This window comes from Macaca nemestrina, chromosome 8 (genome assembly GCF_043159975.1).
Source record: "Macaca nemestrina isolate mMacNem1 chromosome 8, mMacNem.hap1, whole genome shotgun sequence".
Taxonomy (NCBI): Eukaryota; Metazoa; Chordata; class Mammalia; order Primates; family Cercopithecidae; genus Macaca; species Macaca nemestrina.
Window position 1 is genome coordinate 79,415,706 of NC_092132.1, and position 7,645 is coordinate 79,423,350.

General features: G+C 39.7%; 1 pseudogene; it reads right to left on the reverse strand.

Annotated features, from left to right (window-relative positions):
- Positions 1–542: 542 nt before the first annotated feature.
- LOC139355596 (transcription factor NF-E4-like) lies at positions 543–7,060 on the reverse strand (annotated as a pseudogene).
- Positions 7,061–7,645: the final 585 nt, after the last annotated feature.

Below are 7,645 nucleotides of genomic sequence, written 5' to 3' on the forward strand. Positions count from 1 at the left end.
AGAAATGATAGGATTTAAGCCTATAAGAGCTGCTTGGGGGATGGGAAAACTGCTTCTGTGATAGGAACTGGGTGGGCTCTTTAAGGGTAATGTGGACGGAGGTGTGGTGTTTTGCGACTGAGGGTGTGGAAGTATCGCAAACAGCAGGGTTAACTATGGATGGGGAATAAGGAAAGGTAGCATGTTTTAAGGTGGGAGGTTGGAGGAGAAGAAAAAAGTTGGAAGCCCTGGAGAGGTCTGGGTTGATGCGTTGGGTACTATGGGGAACATGGAAGTGGAGAGTAGTGTGGAGTTTTGAAAGGATGTCTCTGCCTAGGAGCAAAGTCGGGCATGATGGCAGGACTAAGAAAGAATGAGTGAAGGAAAAGGTGTGCAGGGAGCAGAAAAGTGGAAGACGGGCTTGGAGTTTGGAGACTTGTCCATCAATTCCCACAACAGAGACTTGGGAGGACTTGGTGGGTCCTGAAAAATTAGGTAAAGCAGAGTAGGTTGCCTGGGTATTAATTTTAAAAGACATACTGGCCTACCTGCCACCATCAGGGTTACCCTTGGCTCGGAGGAACAGATGGCAGTTGCGGGGCATCCGTTCCAGGACACTGTCAGTCTTCAGTGGCAAGGCTGACGAGATCTGAGTAGGAGATTTTGGCCGGCTCAGGAAGGGATGGGGGCGGTCCTTGTGGGAGCCACCCACAGTCTGACTTCCAGTGGGGTCTTCTGTAGAGGGGGCATGGCCTGGTGGGCTTACCTGGGTTTGGGCATTGTCTGGACCAGTGGCCTTCATTACTGCACTTGAAACAGGCACCAGGTGAAGGTAGATGGCTAGGAGGCTTCTGTGTGGAGCTGTGGCCCTGTGGACCTGCAGGACCCTTGATGGCAGAGGCAAGCATTTGAAACTCTTCCTATTTTTGCCGTTTACTTTCTTCATCACAATTGTTGAAGACTTTGAAGGCTAAATTAAGAAAGTCTCATTGTGGGGTTTGAGGGTGGTCGTCAAGCTTCTGAAGCTTGCACCGAATTTCAGAGGTGGATTGGGAGATGAACCGAAGGTTTAAGATACTAGTTCCTTTTGGGCTGGCTGGCCTTAGGTTGGTATACTTTCTCATGGCTTCAGTTAAATGAGAGAGAAAAAGGGCTGGGTTTTCATCAGGACCTTGGGTGATTCCTGAAAGTTTTTCATAGTTGACTGCTTTAGGGTACCCTTTTTGAGTCCTCCTAGGAGACACACAATCATGTGGTCTCGATGGTGGTGTCCAGGGGCCCTGTCTTGATAATCCCAGTGGGATCCTGGTTAGGGACTACCTCTGCACCAGTAGGCTAGGCAGGAGATTGGTGATGAATTGTATCAGCATGTGCCTGAGCTAGGGTCCAGATATGGTCCTGGTCTTCTGGGGTGAGAGTGGAAGAAAGGATAATATAGAGGTCATGCCAAGTTAGTTCATAAGACTGAGTGAGGTACTGAAACTCTCTAACATAAAAGGTAGGGTCTTCTGGAAATGAACCAAGTCTTTTGTTAATTTGAGAGGTATCAGTGAGGGAGAAGGAACTTGAACTCTAACAATACCATCAATTCCTGATACTTCCTGAAGGGGGCACTCTAGCACAGATGGCTGAAGTAAGGGTGGGGCATGGGTCAAAGATGCCGCCTGAGCCAGTATGGGCAGGAGAGAAGGAAGAACATGGAAGTGGTTCCTGCTGAGGGTTTGAAGGGGAAAGGGGGGTTGAGTTAACAGGCAGTGGAGGATAGACAGGGGAGTAAGCTGGCAGGATGGGTTTACAAGCATCAAGAGAGGGTGGTTGGGGAGGAAAATGGGTACAGGCAATACTAGAATTGCCCTGAAGAGGGGACAGTGTAGGAAAATAAGTAAATACTGCTTACTGGGAAGATGGCGGCTGGGAAGATGGTGGCTGAGAAGATCACAGCTGAGAAGATAAAGAGGAGGTTTGGGGGTTAAAAAAGACAGTTGAGAGGGAGAGGTAGGGGCTGGGAGGGGTGGACAGCAGTCAGCTGGATCTAATGAGGATAAAGAGGTGGGGTGGGGAGGTGAAAGGCAATCTGCACAGTGAGAATGAAGAAGGATTTGAATAGGTGAGCAAGAATTGCAGAGCTTGGGTTGTGATCTGAGTGCAAAAAGGCCTGGACGTAAGGAATTTCTCCCCGTTTCTCCAGTCGTCAACAATAATTGCTTGAATCAGTTAAAATTGTAAAGTTGAATGTTCCATTTGCGGACCATTTGGATCCGTTATCTAATGCATACTGTGGCCAGACTGAATTGCAAAAAAAAAGACAAGGCACTTAGGGCGGATGTCTTGCCTGAGGCCTAAGGTTTGCAGGTTTTGATGAGACAGCCTAGAGGGCTGTCCTTTGGAATAGGAGACTGGACATTTCCCATAACGGGGGTAGGCTCCAGAGAACAGGGAAAAGGAGGGTGTCCTGGACAGCCAGAGGGAAACAATAAAAGGAGTGATGGTCACTGCTGCCTTTTTCATTCCCGGAACAGAATCAAATTACTTAGAGGCATCCCCCTAAGACCTGATGATCAGCGAGTGCCTGGCACACACTGGAGTCTTTTTGAACCAGTGTTGGATTTTTGGACCAGAGAAACCAGTTAAGTGAGATAAGTGACCGATGTGCACGCACAGAGAGGCCAACTGGAGGCTGGGGAGCTTCCTTTGTCTGGCTGCTGTGGCCTGCTCTCCCAGGTGAAGCGGTAGGTCCCCGAGGGACATGGACCAAAGCCCCTCCTGGGTTTCGGCACCAGATGCAAGGCTCTTGTATTGGTTCGAACTCTGAGAGCACGCTAAAAGACAACACGAGGCAGTGTGGAGCAACGCATGTTTTAATAAGCACCTGGGTGGGGCTGAGACCTAAAATGGCATCAGCCCAGAATGAGGATGGGTCAGGGGTTTTATAGTCCTCTGTAAGCAGGAAATTTCCCAGTCTGATGTGACTGCTATGTAGTACCCAGACAGCCTCCCTCTCGATCTTCAGGGAGTATGTGTCTTCTGGCCAGCTCTCTTCCTGCTTCTGCTATCTTGCTGACGCAGGCTGCTGGTGCAAGTGGCCTTGTGCCTTGGGACTGGGCCTGAGGAGGGAGGAGTTATTCATTCCTTTAAGCTTTCAGGCCCCAGGGAGAATCTTTCAGAAGGCCACTAAAACCTGGGTCTGGCAAATCGGCAGTTGGAATGAACTTCCACGGGTAAAATTTCTCTTGAGAATTTTGCTGTGCCATTTCTAGAAGGTTCCATCTTGAAAGGCAACATCTACAGCATACCAATCTTCATTGCTTTGCTGGAATTTAAGGTTAAAGGTGGTGATTCACAATAATCATCTTAATGACTCTTATCAGTAATACAACAATTCTTTCCTTGAAGAAAAAAAATTTAGTTTATAACACAGGCGTTATGGGTTTCTTATGGTCATAATTGGATTCTAACATGTCAAAATATGGTAAACAGACATGTTGCTACTATTATTTAGAATGCTGATATAAACACTTTTTATAAAATGTCTTTCAGCCCAGTACCACCTTTGAAGTTATTTTCTTGAGATTTATTCTCTAGTGTAAAATGACTGGGTCAAAACAATATAAATATCAATACTTACTACTAATCGTGTTCCTTTTATGTGTCAAACACACTCCAGATATTATCACTTTTATCCCAAAGGCAGCCCTATGTAGTAGTTATTTTTTATTATCACATTTTGCTCACAGGCAAACTGAGACAAAGAAAAGCTGAATAAGGTCCCTATAGCAATAGAGAAAATAAGTGTTAAAGATAGAACTGAAAACTAGTTTCTTCCACATGGCTCCAAAGACCACGTTCATTCCAGAACACACTACTCTTCACAAACATTGTGACCTCGAGACTCCTTTACACTCTTAAAAATCATTTAAGAGGGGTCAGCCATGGTGACTCACCCCTGTAATCCCAGCACTTTGAGAGGCTGAGGCGGGTGGATCACTTGAGGTTAGGAGTTCGAGACCAGCCTGGTCAACATGGTGAAACCTCATTTCCACTGAAAATAGAAAAATTAGCCAGTTGTGGTGGTGCACACCTGTAGTTCTAGCTAGTCAGGCGGCTGAGGCCGAAGAATCGCTTGAACCCAGCAGGTGGAGGTTGCAGTGAGCCGAGGTCACACCACTGTACTCCAGCCTGGGCGACAGAGCGATACTCCATCTCGAGAAACAACAAAAAAAAAACTTTAAAAAATTATTTAAGAGGAAAAGAAGAAATTCTAGAGAAGAAGAAATAAAAGTCAAATTAAAAGGCTATGTTCAATTATTAGTAATGAACAATTAGAGTTTGAAATTAGTAACACAATACCGTTTATATTAGCACCAAAACAATGAAATACTTCGGTATAAATCTAAATAAAATATGTTCAAGATTTATATGACAAAAGCTATAAAACTTGGATAAGAAGTCCAGAAAGACCTAAATAAATGGAGAGATATTTCATGTGCATGGATAAGAAGACTCAATATTGTTAAAATATCATTTCTTCCCAATTTGATCTATAGCCTCAATGCAGTGCTACTCAAAAGCTCAGCAAGTTTAGTTTGTGAACATTAACAAACTTATTTTAAGATGACTGATAGAGAAAGGCAAAAGACACAATAGCCAATACATTGAAGAAGAAAAATAAAGTTAGAGAACTGATACTACCAGACATTAAGACTTACTACAAAGCTACAGTAATCAAGACAGTATGGTATTGTTAAAAGAACAGACAAATACATCAATGGAACAGAATATAGAGTCTGGAAATAGACTCATACAAATATAGTCAACTGATCTTTGACAAAAGAGCAAAGGCAATATGATGGAGAAAAGATAGACTTCTCAGCAAATGATGCTAGAACAGGACATCCACATGCAAACAAAAAAAAAAAAAAAAAAAAAATTCTAGACATAGACCTTACACCCTTCATAAAAATTAACATTGTTTATAGACCTAAATGTAAAATGCAAAATGATAAAACTCCTAGAAGATAACAAAGAAGAAAATCTAAGTTAATTTGAGCTAGTAATCACTTTTTAGACAAAACACCAAATGCACGGTTGATAAAAGAATAAAGGTAAACTGGACTTCTTTAAAGTGAAAAAAAATCTTCTGATCTGTAAAAGCCAATGTTCAGAGAATGAAAAGACAAGCCCCAGACTGGAAGAACATCTTTATAAAACACATTCTGATATAGGATTGGTATCCAAAAAATATAAAAGAACTCTTAAAACTCAACAATAAGAAAACAAAGAACCCAATTAAAAATGGGCAAAAGGCCTACACACCTCATGAAACAAAATATACAGATGGCAAATAAGCATATGAAAATATATTCCATATAATATGTCATAAGGAAATTGCAAATTAAAACAATGAGATACCATTACATACCTGTTAGAGTGGCTAAACCCCAGAACACTGACAACACCAAATGCTGGCGAGAATGTGAAACAACAAGAATTTTCATTCATTGTGAATGGAAATGCAAAATGATATAGCCACTTTGGCAGACAATTTGGCAATTTCTTAAAAACTAAACACACTCTTACCATACAATCCAACAGTGGTGCTCCTTGGAATTTACCTCAATGAGTTGAAAACATACATACACAAAAAACCTGCACGTGAATGTTTATAGCAGCTTTATTCATAATTGCCAAAACTTGAAATCGCCCAAGATGTCCATCAATAGATGAATGAATAAACAAACATGAAACATTCTTACAATGGCATATAATTCATTGCTAAAAAGAAATGAGTCATTAGCTAGAAAAAAAACAGGGAGAAACCTTAAATGCATATTGCTAAGCAAAAGAAGCCAATCTGAAAAAGCTATATGATTACTATATGATACTATAAGATTCCAACATGACATTCTAGAGAAGGCAAAACTAGATAAGACAGTAAAAGGACCAGTGGTTGCCAGGAGTTCAAGAGGAGGGAGGGAAGAATGAGTAAGTAGAAGACAGAAAATGTTTAGGACAGTGAAGCTAGTCTGTATAACATTATAATAGCAGCCACATGTCATTATATATTTGTCGAAACCCATAGAATGTACAACAGAAAGAGTGAACCTTAATGTAAAGTGTGGACTTTGGTTAATAATATTGTATCAGTATTGATTCATCAATTATAATAAACATACTGCATTAATGCAACATGTTAATAATACAGGAAATTGTTGGGGGGCAGCGTTGGGGTGTGTGTGTGTGTGTGTGTGTGTGTGTGTAGGAATGAGGAGTTTTATGGAAACTCGACTTCCTGCTTAATTTTTCTATACACCTAAAAGTACTCTAAAAAAAAAAAGTCTATAAATTTTTAAAAGAGTGATAAAAGGTCATACTGAATAACAAAAAAATATTGTGGATCTCAAAGAGCTCTTGTTTATGTGAGTTATGTCTATCAATATTTATCATATTAGAAATTTAAATTTTTAAAATATTTATTTAAAAATAACTATAATAAATCTATTACATGTTAACATAAATAACACTTTTGTAAGAAAAAAACTGTATTTTCCAAAACAAAAAAAATAGTGAAAAATGTTTTACATTTTTGCAAATATCCTTAATATCTGATTTAATAGAAGACAGCTAAATGTACATATCTGTTTCTGCATTCAAATTGTTGCAATATATTTTTTTGGTTGACTTATGTGAAGAAAATCTAACCTCACATACATATGCAGTTGGAAAAGGGAGTAGTATTTTAATAGGCTTTTCATATAATTGTGGATAGTCTTTGATACAACACCCAAACTTGACAAATGGTAGTTTCTTACAGGTTTGTTGCAATGTAAAATCTGAAACTTTATTACAAATGTTTTTTTCTTACTCTATTACATTAAAATCCACTGGCCTCTCTTGAGTTCTGAATGTATCTTTTTGTCATTGCACACTTTTGCAAATTATACATTCATCATTTAAAAAATATTGTTTCATTTTGTTATGCAGATTTTCCAAATGTTGGTATATTTTGTTACACAATATAAAAAATCATATTCATTAAAATCATCATTGATCTAATCAGAAATACGTTAAGAATTAAACTCATGGTAGTGGATAATATTTTCCAAAATTCTAGTATTCACTTGAAAGTTTGGACTTTGTTGTTGATGACAAATCCTGTCAGTTGTTTACCTTGAGATAAAATTGTATCCTTTTAGAGAAAATGTCTGTCAAATACCAAACTCTTAATAACCCTAATTTGTCTGTCAGTCATTGTTTCAGGTGAAATGGTATTTCATGAAAAAAGCAGCTGCTTCAGTTCCCAGTACAAACAATGGCACAAGTGTTTTCCTTGAGACAAGCATCAAGCAGCATAAGCGCTGTACACACTCTTCTCATTTCATCCCACAGAATATTAAGAAGATGTGGACTCAAGAGTTGACATATCATAAAACTAATAATCTTTACTTCAAGGACATGTGTAAGCTAAAACTGGCATTTTTGAAATGTGAGTACATAGCGGTAAAGAATGAAATGACTGGTAGCACAGTTTGCTCTGTGCTAAGAACCAGCAGTTTTACCCTTTCTTTCATATAATCATTGCAAATGTCAACACAGTGTAAAGGGCAAATAATGCCTTTGTATTCTTAGGAAAGAGTTTTGATCTTGTAGACCCTCTGAAAGAGCCTCT